This window comes from Strigops habroptila, chromosome 1 (assembly GCF_004027225.2).
Source record: "Strigops habroptila isolate Jane chromosome 1, bStrHab1.2.pri, whole genome shotgun sequence".
In the NCBI taxonomy this organism is placed as follows: Eukaryota; Metazoa; Chordata; class Aves; order Psittaciformes; family Psittacidae; genus Strigops; species Strigops habroptila.
This window is the reverse complement of record NC_044277.2, coordinates 131910387-131924719: the sequence shown is the minus strand read 5'-3', so window position 1 is coordinate 131924719 and position 14333 is coordinate 131910387.

Genomic DNA, 14333 nt, shown 5'->3' with positions numbered 1-14333 from the left:
GCAGGCGCGGGGCGTCCGTGAGCGGCGGCTGCCCGGCGGCAGGACCGCCCATCGCGGGGTGCTTGTGCGGGGCGGGGGGGACGGGACACGGACCGCCGCCCCGGCTCCCGCACCCGGGAACAAACCCGTCCCGCTGCCACCGCACTGGCCCTTCCCCCGCGGGCAGGCGGCGAGACGGGGATGCGGGAGGGGAACGCGGACACCCGGCACACCCACACTCTGCCTTTGCCCCAGACCGGGCACCTCACCTGTGTCCCCGGGGCTTCTTGAGTGTCCGGGGCGAGAAATAGCCTTCGGTGGCTGCAGCCGAGCTGGAAATAGAGGGGACGAGTTGGAAAGTACGGTAGCGGGGAGGTGGGGGAAGGAATAGAATAGCGTGAAAACGCAAAGAAGATTCTGCACCTGCCTCTGGTAGGAAACTTTCTTCCCCCTCCCGGTTCTTAGAATTTTAACATAAAATAAATAAAATAAAAATAAAATAAAATAAAAACAGGTACAGTTTTTATTTACAGTCAACCTAGTGTCTAAAGATCTACTGCCTTTGCTTTCCCACCTATTCAACTGCTTTTTCCACAACACATCTACTTAGCACTACTCGAACTTGCCCTCTCACATGCTAGAGAGAGCATCTTTTCTGGCTGTTTTGTTCTCTCTCTGCCCTCTGAAGAGGCCTTTTATCACTTCTCATCACTTCTGCTTATCTGGGTGTTTCAGACTTGTTTTGGCATTTATAACGAGTAAGGCTGTTCGGGCAGACCCTGAAAGTGTCTCCTCTTGGGTGATAACTCTGTGTGTAGGGGGTGCAGTTCCTCATTTCTCTGTTATCATGGATGACATTTCCCTTTTGTCGTTGTGCCTAGTGTGATACTATGCAACGGATGTGTCGCAATACTCCTAGCATTTTCCTGCACCTTGTTTCTTGAATTCCAACAAAATAACATTTTTCTGTCAAAAATCCAAATGAATGGGAAATACGGTCTTTCATTGCCAGCTCTTTTTAACATGCCAGAGTAAGATCTCTGGCTTTTTAAGTGGAAGTAGAACTGAAGGCAACAATGTTGATTTTGCTGTTGCAAAAATAAATTAACAGTGTCTTAAGCTAAATACACTTACATGTTATGATTCACTGCATAAACTCCATGACAACATCCAGCACCAGTCCTTACATTCTGCAATAATCATTGGTGTCAATCCTTTTTTAGTAGTTTTTTTTTTTTTGTTGTTGTTGTTATTGCAGCACAATCAAAATCTTTGCACATATCTTTAAGCTTATAGATCAAGTCTTCTAATGATAACAAAATATATGACAATTGAATATAGTCCATAGAGTTTCTTGCAAGCAATGGAGAAGGAGCATATGGTTTGAATGCTGTGGGAGAAGATCTTTGGGGGTGTTTGGACACATTTCAGGACTAGAAATCAGTGTTGTGTTTCCTTTAACTCTGCAGTGATGGAGCCAAGTGCATCTCCTGTACTACCTGAAGTAGTTTATATTACAGCACAGGGGATTCTCCTGCCTGACCCACAGCTGGGCTTGCAGCTTGGCACATTCGACTCCTCTTCATGGCCACTGTAGGCCACTACAACAATATACATTAAACAGGCCCATTTAATCCCTTGGTCTTTTCCTTTAACAAGATGGTGGGATTCAAATGGTTAACAGGGTACAGAAGCTCTGTGCTGTTGCAGGTGCTTTTGGCTGTTAATTTTTCATCTGAACTGAGTTTGTGGTCCTTAGGACCCTCTGCAGTGCACATGGGTTGCTAGAGAGGGACTGAAACTTCTGCCAGACTGGCTCAGCTACCTTGAGTTGGAGATAGGCTTCCCCCAGAAGAGATTTTATGGTGTTAGATTTAGGGATGCTCTTCAGGTCTCTGGCTCCCAGTATTCAGGTGTTCAAAATCCTCCCCTCAACTGAGGGATAAGGGAGTGCTCAGTTAGCAGTGTCCTGCAGTGAAGGTGTTGGTGTCAGAGAGCTCGTGTACCCTCTCACAGTCAATGCTGTGGCTGTTTTGCCTGTCAGACACTGTCTGCCTACAGGCAGCCCCTCATCCTGATTTTCAAAGTCAGTATTGTTGCAGATTATCTTAAGTTTTACTGAATCTTTCTATATTTTGTTTGCTTGTGAAACAGCTATAGGAACATCTTCATTTAAGAAGTTAGTCTTTATATTAGCATTTATTAACCAGTGATGTATGGGTTGCTGTGCTGCTTGAAATCTGATGCTGTGTTGCTTGAAGTCCCTATTCTCTGGATCATGTTAGCCTTAGTCCTTACTCTATAGACCATAACCAGAGCACCTAGGGTCTATTGTATATAGGATGAGTTATTTGACAACCTGGCAAGATAGATATCTAGCCAGCTAACTTGGCAACAAAGCTTACTTTTAAGGTGTCCTGAAGTGAACTGCCTTCGTTATAGTACTAAAAACCACACCCATAGGGCAAGCAGTCACTTGCCCAGGTGAAGACCCTTCCTCAATGCGCAAGTGTATTAACAGAAGAGAATGACACAGCAGATATTATAATGATATGCAAATCAGTAACAAATAATTGTGACTGGGAGTGTACTACCTTGTAATTTTTGTGTATAAATGCGATTACAAAACCAGCATGGAGTGTGCTTGATTAGTGGAAATCCCACCTAGCACCCAGTGCTGCAGTAAAGAAGTGCCTGCTTATCTGCTTTGTGTAGATGAGTTCTTTGTTCCCCGGCTAACAGTACTGTTACTGGGCGTAGTTACTAATAAATCAGTGCAAAGACCACTACATAGATGATATTGTAGTGTGAATGCTTCTTTTAGCATGAACCCCTTAAACAAGAGGTCTCCCCAAACCTGTTAAGTTCAGCACAACAGCAAACATGACAGTTTATACCAGTTTGCCCTGCTCTGGCAGCTCATTGATTGGGGAAAAGATAAAACTGACTTCCCTAGGTGTGACTAAAAGCTTGATCTGAGTCTGTGAAAAATGTTATGATGTAAAAATGAAGGCCTCCTCCTTTCTTATCTCAGTATGCAGTACAGTAACTTCTCAGAGTTCCTCCCAAGTAACTCAGTTGGAAAGAAGACTTGGTCCCTATGGCATATGGTCCCTCACATCTCCGCACAAGAGAAAGCTGGGCATGCAGCCTGGGTCAGCACCACAGAGTTTTTACCAGACTCCTGGTCTGAATTCCTAGGGAACAAAGAGTGCATATCTGTGTACTGAGCTGCAGGTGAGCTTAGTTTACATCTCAGCTGTTTTCATTTCCTAAATGCATCCGTAGTCATTTTGCCAGAGAAGTGTCTCAATAGTTTCAAGTACTCTGCTAGTCTTACATTCAGTGAATCTAGTAAATAGCTGTTTGGTTTTTTCTCATTGCTGAATTCTGACAATAATTTGTTTTGCTTAATAACACATCGGCAAAGTTTCTTGCATGTGACATTTCATGCATCATTTCCAATTATTTCAATTTATAAACCTACTTCTTGTGAAACATACTTTTAATCAAGATAAGCAATTCATATATAATCTTCTCTGAGAGAAGCATTAACATCAGGTTTAATAAATATGTTACTCAATTACTTGGTATCGATTCTGCCATGTTAGATGGGTACATTGCTCCTCAGCATGCCTTTGTGCTTCATGCCAGTATTAAAAAGAAGGGACAAGCTCTTTAGCATCAGAGAGTTTATGGTGGAGACCAAGTGATGGAGCAGAAATCCTTGCAGCAGCTGACGCAAGTGTTAAGTTTGGACCCTTATTTGGAGCAGGCAGGTACTGTCAGTCACAAACATGAATGTCAAGAATTTGACACTCAGTTTTAGACTAATCATTTTCCTACTTTATTACCTGACTGGTTTCTCACCATTCCATTAGTTTGACACCCTTACTGCGACCAAGTAGTAACATTTTTATTACTTTCCTAACAGATGCCCCTGTTCTAATTTCGCTTTCATACTTCTTGCAGCATAAGACATCCTACAACTGGTACTGGTTTTAAACACTCTCTTGCGAATCCTTCTATACATAGGGGGCTTCAGTTATCGGTCCTAGCAGTGTTAGCTATAAAACAAATAAATTAAAAAAAAATCTCCTTTTGGTCAAATTTTTGCTGCGTGCTTTGAAAAAAACTAATTCATTAAAGGTGTTTGTGTGGGCAGAACGGAGAAAAAGAGAATGAGCCTTCAGCGGCCAGATCTGGCATATTCTGAATCAAATGGCGCGAGCTGAGCACACATCTGAGACCCATTTTTCTACACATCTCACTTTTATCACATGGCTCAAAACAGCTCTCCTTTAAGTCAGACACAGATATTATATCAATGAAATCACCACATAAATACCTGGATGGATCATGTATCTTATTAAGCTTTTACTACAAATCCTTTGGCAGGGCTCTGAAATAGCTGCATTAGCACTGCTGTGGCCGGAATTTATAGAGCTGGACACAGATCATATGAGAGCAGCTCGTGAAATCCTCCTAAACAGGTCTGTAATGCTTACATGCTTTGATGCTTCATCTCCCAGAACATCCCCTTACAAGGGATATATACAGATATATATATACACTTAGTGTGGGGAAGTCAATTATGTCTCAACGCAGAAAGATCTTATGTTCAAGATATTGAAAAAGCAAAAAGCTTTATCCCCTGGCCATTGAGCCACCCATTCACAGATTCAACTAGCTAAGCTTTCAACAAGAAGTGATGTGAAGCTGCGATTTACTTCCTTTTTTGCAACCTGTCTCCTGGATTCATTCTGACAATTTAACCAAGCTGTCGATCCTCCTTCTCCAAATCCTTACCCAAACTGCCCGCCTCTTGCTGGCAGAGCAGGCTCCCACAGAAAAGTGATGGTCCCAGGTTTTCTCTTTTGACCCATACCCTTGCCTACCTCCTTCATGTATTTCTTTCCACCATCTGGAGAAAAGAAAACAAACATCTATTCCTTTAAAACCAGGAAGTTCTCGTTCCTTCCTAGACATACAGTTCAAAACATAGCAGACTCCCAAAGTCCATCATTGCCTTCTTTAAGGAGTGCCTGGATAGGATATGTTCCTTCTCCATCCTCCAAAAGAAGGCCATTTGCCCTCTCCCAGTAACCTTAGCCTTAGCTTGTCCCACCCCTTGCTCTTCTGTGGGCACCTTTTCATTACACCAATTGATCTCAGTACAAGGGCAGCTGGTAGTGGCCCCACACAGATGGGTGTTAGGCACCTACATGGGGGTTTTTTGAGTGTGTGTCTTCTTAATGCTTTCTTCCTTCTTCAGACAGTAGCTTGGGGACCAGCTGAGGTCACGGCTCAGCAGGAGTTCCTCCTACCAACACAGTCACAACGGCATATGCCAGAAGGCACACACATACAGAGACATACTCGGAGCACAGGGCTAGTGGAAATAAGAGTTGTGACCTGAGAAACACTTGCCTTCTTCCTGCAGAGGGTGATAAATGAGAAGTGATTGATCCTTCCATACTAAAAAGAAAAAAAAAGAACCCAACACCCAAAGCCAAAAGATAACAACAAAAAGCCCAGCAAGGACACCAGCTGAAAGCCAAGGAAAAGGAGATTAGAAAAAAACCCAAGCATGAAGTCCTCTAAACGATCTCAAGCAGAGCAAAATATATTGAAATGCAGACAATAAAATAATTTGATAGAGGTGGCAGGAAGGAGTTGGTTTATTTGGAAATTGGGAAGGGGACAAAAGCCTTTGCTTACATCAGCTGATTAGCACTTATCAGTAGAAAGGACTAAATTTCCATTTCTTTTTCGGTTGAAGCTGTCACTTCCACGGTAGTGGCATCTGTTGATCCAAGGAGACATACTGTGATATGATAAGAGGTCCTGACTTTTTGGAGGCAGTCAATACCTTGATAATCTCGATAGCCCGAAGCACTGTGCTACTGTTGGCCACTAACTAGCAACGCACAGGAAAACAGGAAAGACAGAACACTTGGTGCTTTCAAGATGTGTTTGCTGTACATCTAAAGCTCTAGGAAGAAGAAAATCTCTTTTTCCTTATTGATGCAGTGGTATGCCAGGAACAATTTGTCACTGAGACAGTAGTAACTGAGGATAGGAAGGCAAGGTAGTGCAAGGTGAAAGGGGAGATTGCATTGTGTTTTGCAGCTGCAGCATTTAGAAAGATAGTATCCAGCCAGCAATGGAGTTCACAGCAAAATGTCAAATATGTTTTGAGTCAGGTGGATTTGCTGGAACACAAAGTGTTCAGAGAAGTAGCTCTGAAACTTACCTTGGTCGTAAATGATTTAGCAATTTTAGGAGTTTAAATTAGGCTGGAGATTTCAACTGGAATGTGTGAGTTTCTCTTTAGTGGATGCCTATGTCAGGTCAAAAGATTGATGCTTAGGCATTTAGGAGTCCACACCTGTCAGAAAATATTTTGTTATGCCTGGAAAAAAAGATTTCAGCTCTGAGGTTTCTTACTCAAGCAGCATTTATATTATTGCTAGTTGCCTGAGCAATTTCTGAAACTCACTTCAGTGCCTACTGGTGCTTACGATTTTTCATAACTGTATCTTTAAAACATTTTAAACATTCCTAAATATCTTTCTGTCTCTTTTTTCTTTTTGATATCTTAAATCTGTATGACTTATGGATCTCTCATACTAGATTGTTAGGGGCCAACAATGCCCTGTACCCAATCTATCTGTCTTTGCGATGCTGCCAGAGAAAGGGTGGAAAAGGTAGAAAATGTCATATACAACAGCTGCCACCTTTGCAATGGCTGGATCTTCATCTTGCTTAGATCAAATGCATATTGAAGATGTATGTGTATCATATTGCCTTTTCTCTTAGAAACTGTTTGCAAACAGCATTGCTAATGCTGTGCTTACCTGGACTCCGTTTGGGTAGCACCTTTTCTTTTTTGTTGATGTTTTCAGCATCAGCATCATTTCTTCTCCTTCTGGCATCCTTTATGGTTGGGATGACCTACACAAAATAATTCACCATTGCCAGACTGAAAAGCTTTTGCTAAACATCTTCTGCACCAGTTCCTTCAACTGATGAACATGTTGGAAGGCACCAGCTACGCATGCCGAAATAAAAAGCTAAAATCCCTTATATCTGCTGGGATTCTGCAGCCTGTACTTGTTTTAAAACCCTTAATATGGTTGCTGCTGCTAAAATGCTAACAAGGATGATAGCAATAGCAAAAACAATAATATTCTAAGAGCCAATAAAGCACACAGGGTCTGCTAGTGACAGTGGCTGCTACCTGCATATATGAGTAAATGCTGTGTTGGCTGAATCACTCTCTTCTGTCTTGGTGTGTATTGAACTCACAGAATTAATAGAGTAGAAGCTATTCCTGATTACAAAATTGATTTTTAATCCCATAATTAAATCTGAACCACCACTTTCTTAAGTACTTCTAAAAATCCTTCTTCTCTAAAGACTTTAAGGAAAAGAAATGTTAATGAAAACTTGATACCATTTTGAACAGGCAGGTTTTTTGGTCACTTGGTAGGGGGTGTTTTTAAATGTCTGAATGGCTCAACTCTTCACAGGAAGCAATGAAAAAAGAAACTGTCCCTCATGGGTCCACGGAGAAGAGACACCTGCTGTGTAACCCACTGAGGTACTGCTGGCTTTACAGGCCACAAGGCAGCATCACCAATGTTCATGGCCTAAAGGAGCTGACAGATCAGGAGATGTGGATTGCTGCCAACTCATATCCATCTCATCACTTTGTTCAGGACTGAATGAGATCTGTCAGTCTTTTTCTGTAATAGGGTCTCCTGGTGAAAATAAGGACCTGTTCTCGCTTCTCCCCTCTGATGGTGTCAGATGCTGACCTGCCTGATGAAAGAGTTCATTTAATAATGGCTCACTCTTCTCTGCTATGTCTGCTCCTTGAGTCATTCAGATGATACCAGTAGGTTCTTGACTCCATTTTAAATAATACAGATGTTCTTTTAAACACGTGTTATGTTTAAAATACATCTCCTCTTAGATGAGGAGAAAGGAGTGAGATACTATCTTCTTAAATCACAGTCCTGGGTAATTACAGATAGATTAAGCACTGAAGGCCAAAAATCAAACATAGACTATTCAACTGCTGTAGCTAAAAAATAATATTCCCTAAGACTTAGTGTGTTGCAGTGTCATCTTCATAATACAGAAGTATTATTTTTCTGGCAGGGCAGCCTCCAGCTAGATTAATGGCACTTTTTAGTCTGTTGTCCCTGATGAAGCACCTGGATTTCTGCCCTACAAGAGCTCGGTTACCCCCTGCATTTTGGTGTGTGTACATTGGCTCTCTGCCCCTGAACTTTGATGGGAAAGCATCACAAAACTAAGTAGTAAAAACGTTGCTGCCTTACTCAAGGTGAGATGCCTGGCTCGGGAAGAAGGGAGTTGTGGTTACTGCCTGTCTGCAGCTTACTTTCAGTTTCTGCAACCTGAAATATAGAAAGAATTCTTAGATGGGATGAAAACAATCAGTAATTATTCCACAGTATCACATCTGCATTGTGCCGCAGTGCAGGCCCAAATGTATCCTCTACTTCTTCAGCATTGTGCTGCTCCAGCTATGCAAAGCAGATGGCAAAATGGAGGGAATCATAGAGAATATACGTGCTATAACAGCCCTCTTCTATTTAGGCACAAGTGTTACTTCTCTCTGCCCTGCGTATTTCTGTCCATCAGCATTACCTTCAGGTGATTCATGAGTAAACCAGCTACCCCATATTGGAGAGCAGACTGGTGGCTGAAGTCCTATGCAGGGAAGCTATGCATCTGGGATCAATTTTTTTTTTCCTATTTCCTAACCTGCGTAGCGTGGCTTTAATGCAGCTCAATATCTGGGCTATTGCCTTCAGCATACTCCTGGCCAAAGCTGCATTTGCTGGCCTGGACTCTAGCAGACTGTTTTCACAGCAGTCAGCAGCCAGCTCCCTGCCCAAAGAAGAAATTTCTCCCACTCTGTTTGCTTGTGCATTAACCTTTTTGTTCCCTTATTCTTTATTTTGAATTTACATAAACACTGAAGAAATCGTGGATTTTGAAGAGGAAAAGGAGGAACCATGGATATGGAATGGGAAAGAGTAAACGTGACAGAGAAACAGTCCTGAACCATCATGCAGCTAAGGAGGCGTATTTGGTCTGTATTTGGCACTGACATAGCTAGCTGTTATTTATCTTTCATGTTCACCATGACATATCTTTCATGACATCATTCACTAGAGTGATACAGAGCTGTTGGCTGAAGAACACATTCACAGTCACGCTTACCAAAAATACTGAGATTAGACACTTAGCCAAGTATTTCTGAAATAGTCCAAGTGGCTCTTCAATGCTTCAACAAGTTATTTTCTTTCCAAAAGGTCTTTGTCTTCCATGACAGCTCTTTTTGCCATCTCATGCGATTTACTGCTTTTTACAACTTCTCAAAATATTTTAAGACCAGAGTTTGTGACATGAACCAAAATTCAGCTTTCCTAGGTCAATGGTGAAAAGAAAAATCTTAGGTTTAGTTGTAACAGGAGATGACACTAACCCCCACATTTGTGGTTCCCTGCAACCAGCACCACAGGGTTTAGCTTTATTGTTGGTAGACAGCTCTGTCTTCTCTTATGCTGGGTACCCAGTATTTCTAAAAACCCTTAGTTCTAGAAGAATATTCTAGGACACCAAACACGCTATGAGCTATGGTGCCTATTCTCTGAATCCCTAACAGGAGAGGAAGCTGCATGCCATTGTGCCTTGTCTATCTACAGTAACCAAATGGGGACCAGAACGTTCCAGTGGGCATCAAGTTCATTATTTGCATTTTCTTTTTTCTCTAGACTTTTCTAAAGAAAAAAAAGGGTTCCACACAAACCCCCTTCTTTAGCAACTGCATACTTCTGTTTTTATCTTGATTACAAAGACCTGTAACTTCTTGACACTTTTTCCAGTATTATTCTCATTTTCTTGGCAAACTTGTAGAAGGAAATTAGGAAAAGGTTATGAAGAAATCAGAGTTGTGCTGTGACTCACTCAATGGAAGCAAGATGTCTGGTTCCAATAATCTGTTCTGACAAATTAGAACTTATTTTAATAACAAAATTATTCCAGATAGATAATAAGGTTATTTCAGGAAGACTTGCCACTTGTCTAGAACCCAGGCAATCGAGAAAATCCAACGTACTGTTGCCAAGTTCAAAACCAACCTTTAATTTTATGCCTCAGTTTTTATATTTAAAATTAACTGATGTGCATTTTTGCAAGAATGATTACATTCAGATAACAGCTATTAGCATGGAGATTTCTAACTAAGGTCCAACTCTGAGGTCAGACATCAAATGTGTGCTTTCCATGCAGGATGGCTAAGCATCTAAATTGATTGCATCTGCCATTACCTGTAATTTTGTGTCTGCAACTCAAAATAAGGGGCTTTCCATCCTCATTTCAAAATTTGGTTCACACCACTCATTTATTAGAATCTTCTCTTTTGAGCACTCAGCTGCACATAATGACACCACAACCTAAAGCTAGACAAGCATGACCAGTTGATGATACCAGAATAGTACATCAAAGAAAGTGTCCTGTAGATGACTGGTCAATAAATCTGCTTGACAATTTAATTGGTATAATTGATAAAATCCATATAACTACCAGGAAGGAAATTAAATTACTTTATACAAATCAGATTGAGATTTAGATTAAGATTTTCTGGGTCAATTCGGTTTCTGCAAATTACATTATGGAAGACCCCCTGGTTTAGAACACATTTATTAAGCTTTCTCATAAAAAGTGTATTAATTCATGCAGAATGGCGTAGCCTAGTATCTCCGTATACATACTGTGTGTATGTTCCCCATGTGGTCTCCAGATCTCCACATCTGTATGCACAAAAATGCCACAGTAACCACAAGTAGTATTGCTGGTTTATTCTTATGTGATCAGATAGCCCCTTAGGAGACAGGAGGTTGCAGTAATGCTCTGACACGAGGCATATTAAAGCACTGTTCACCTGTGTTACTCATGGAGGCCTTTTGCTGTATTAACGGTGAGTTTTAGGACTTCATCCAGTCCTGAGCTAAAGATGACCGGAACTACTGGATAGAGGTCTGTGGCTTGTGTTATGCAGGTAGAGAGACTAAATAATTATATCAGCTTCTTTGAGCCTTAAAACCCATTAAAAGAAATGCATTTCTTTTGCTCTTCAAGAGTGATGAAGAGCAAATGAAGTGCTTGATCTTTCTGGTATGTTGTAGAAGAGTGGAAGGATTTTTTGCTGATCCTGTTGGTTCTGTGATGATGTGTTTGGACCTTCTCAGGTCTGGAGAGAGAGGCACGACTGCTTCTGACAAGTCTCAGAAGTCAGCACGTATTTCTGAAACAGGAGAGTTTAATGGAAGAAAATCAGTAATCCTGGCATGCAGCCTTGGAAGTGCTTGAACACACATCTGTAGGAAAGCAGAGACACGGAGGAAAACTGAGCTCTTAAATGAGAGGGGTAGACAAAGCCTGGAGACCACTCCAGTCCCGCAGCCTGCTTATAGGAGATAGTACTGCAGTTCCTAAGAGGGGAAGATGCTTTTCGTGGGAACATAACACTATCTTCCAATTGTCAAGGAAAAGGAATGATCAGAGGCCTGCTGCTTGTGTTTACATGACTGCATACCAGCTGTACAGTAATACTGTAATAAAAGCTGTTTAAGCAATCATTGTTATGCTGGTGCTGTTTATCAGCTTGATTCCAATATTGCATTACAAAAATTACATATTTCACATAATCAGGTCTGTCTCTTACTTAACCATCCCACTCTATGTATAAATCTTTAAAACGGACAGGTATATAAATCACATGCATTTTTCATTTACCATTTATTCTGAGCCAGGCAGTTCTTATTTAAATTGCCATATGAATAAATCTAATAATCCTTATTCACTTACATCATCTCAAACTTTAAATCTAGTTCTGACTGAGGTCATAAGTGAAATCAGTATTAAGGGCAAAACTAGCAGCTGTAACAACTGTAATAGTCCACCAAATTACGTTAACGGGCTGAAATAACATTAAAAATGAGAAAGAATTGAATTACATTATTAAAGCATGCTATGCTGAATCAGGCAAACATTTAGCCTAACCAGAAATCCTGAATGTGCATGTGCTGAGCTTATCATCATACTAGTCCATATGCCTTGGACAAATGAGGAGCAAAGACACTTCCCCAAATGTGTCTATTTGTAAACTGCACTTGTATATGGTATTATACAGATTTCTTTTTTTATGCAATAGGTAAATATTAAACAACTGTCCTCACAGCTAGAGCCAGAAATACACTTCTTGGTCTGGAATGGGCAGATTTGCTGGTCTTTTATCAGGTGTGATTCTGATTCTTTTAATCAGCAATACAGGAGATCTCATGGAAGAGCTATCAAAGTTATTCCTTCCTTTTCCTGAAAAAAGCAAATCCCATTTTACTGTTAAAGAAAATGATAGAAGGACTGACTCAAGCACTCCATCTGTCTAAGAAACAACATAGAATTTCTGTGAAAATTCAGACACGAAAGGAAGGGAAAGATTTCTTTGGTGGTGCAAGAAACAGTTATATGTAGCAGAGGAGGTCTGAAGACCTTCATCATTATTTCCAAGAGGTGGTGGATTTCAGGGGTTTTGCTTATAACAATCGCCAAGGTGTCACAGCTCTTGCCTCTATATGAAGCTTCCTATGGCAGGTTCTGCAAGAAGGTGTTCCTCCGGAGCTCAGGCAGAAGTAAGATCTACTTCACATTCTCTCTGCTATTTTTAACAGTAAGTGGACTTTCAGCTATTGTTATTTAGTGTTTGGATAGCTGCAGCCTACAAACAGGAATTACATCATTCATTACATCTATTTATTTCCAGCACTGGTGGAAAGACTGTAAGGAGCAGGGCAGGATCCTTCCTCTGCTGAGCCCTTCCAGCTTCTGGCATTGCACAGCACAGGGTCTTCCCTTGCCAGAGGCTACATCTGGGCCATCATGTTTATCAGATGTCCCTAGTTCTATTTCCTATGAATTCATCAAATTCCCATTTGAACCCATTTGCACTTTAGATCTCCACAATGTCCTCAGATGCTGCTTGGGGCAATCTGCTATCTGATAATTTTATTAATTGTCCCTTATATCATATGATCTGTGTTATGAGAAACAGCAAAATACCCACATTCTTTGTTTGCTTTTGTCATGATGGCCATGCTCCTACAGACCTTTCTCAGTCCAAACCTTCAAGAGAGCGAATCCACCCCTTGGATCCACCCTCCTGCCTGTTTCTACACCTTTCTGGCCATTTCTGCAGTAGCATAATGATGCTGCTTCCCAATTGATTTCTAAGACACTGTAACAGTTTATTTACCATTTTGTTCAGGAACAAAACACTGCCATCATACACGCTCCACTATACTGGACTCTGCACAAAAGTACTAAAAAACATATATGACAGACTGTGCCCCATGGTGGTCCCTGTATAGGGTATAAGGAATAAGAGACTTTCAGAGAGACAACCCAGAAGGTTGCAAACTGCCATCAGGAGGCTGCAAGGAGGGACAGAAATAGTATCTTGGGACGTACACAAATCTGAACTATTTGATAGTAGATGTGACTGCTTTCTATGAGCCTTTATTGGTCAGGTTACACTTCACTGGCAATGGAAGTCGTGACTACCAAGAAGAGACTGGGAGGATTTTTATGCAGCTGGGGTGCAGTTTCAGTATAGCCAACGTATACAGGGCAGGCTGAGGACAGCAGAGGGAAAGAGAATCAAGCTTTTCTCTAACTTAGTGCAAAAGAGTTCCTGATCTTAACATCTAATGAACTGCACACACATCCCTCTCAAAATGCATCACTGTGAGCGTCTTGTTTGAATTTATTAGATACTTGGTGTTTCCTGAGCAATGGCTAAGCAGCACGCTGGGCTATAACGATGTTTACAAACATTTGCCATGCTGCTGGTTTGGGAATATTTGTGTGAGGGCTACATTTTTCAGCAGTCTGTTTGGCATTCATGACCCAGACAAGCAGGAGAAGTGCTGGTGGGATAGTTAGAAGGGTCCTGTGTCCCTGGACCCGGGACAGGGAGGGGAGAAGCAAAGCCCCAGTTCCCCAGCCTCTCTTGGCACCAGCCATATCAGCCTTGCTGGAGCTGAGACCAGGCTTGAGCATCCTCAGGCAGCCTTTACTTCTGTAGATTTCCCCAATTCAGTGCAGTTCCTCAGGACAAAGCCAGCTCAGTTTGCCATTATGCGTCCTTTTGTCATAGTAATGGCTTTTCTAGAAACAGGCTGATTGACACAAGTAACCAAGAACTGCTGCAAACTGTTTTTCTTTCTTTTTCTTCACTGTAATTCAGAAAATTC